We start from the raw sequence: 424 nt of genomic DNA, 5'->3' as shown, positions 1-424 counted from the left end.
TTAAGAAACATTTTTTAAAGTTTTTATAAGAATGGGTAATAGTGATTAAACATGTTCAGTATCAAAATTAGTTTTTTTTCCTATGATAATGGGCTTCATTTTTACTCTTCATGATATTATCATAAGGGCATTTAAAAAATAATTTGGCTATAAGTTTAAAACATGTTTTGACCTTTTATGCTTTGGTTTGTGAAATTCATTTATGGAAAAAAAGTCTTTGATACATACCTTAAACTATTTTACAATTTATTTTTTGCGACTGATTAAGAATTACAACATTTAGCAGTTCACACATGAATGCAGTAACATGTTGGATTGAGATTCAGAGCACATGTTTATAAGGTTAACGAATTATAATGCAGTCACTTCAAAAATTAATTTAATGAACAGTTTATATATGTTTCTGCTACACACACAAATGCAA

At 26.2% G+C, this 424-nt stretch overlaps 1 protein-coding gene across 1 annotated transcript in view; it reads right to left on the bottom strand.

The window, feature by feature from the left end:
- Positions 1-424, bottom strand: part of LOC135212595 (protein phosphatase 1B-like) — a gene marked incomplete in the record, with an annotated part of 159,091 nt that overhangs the window by 149,062 nt on the left and 9,605 nt on the right.

The sequence above is a fragment of the Macrobrachium nipponense genome, chromosome 41 (genome assembly GCF_015104395.2).
Source record: "Macrobrachium nipponense isolate FS-2020 chromosome 41, ASM1510439v2, whole genome shotgun sequence".
NCBI lineage: Eukaryota > Metazoa > Arthropoda > Malacostraca > Decapoda > Palaemonidae > Macrobrachium > Macrobrachium nipponense.
The sequence above is the reverse complement of the archived record's forward strand: the minus strand, read 5'-3'. Positions and strand labels throughout refer to the sequence as shown.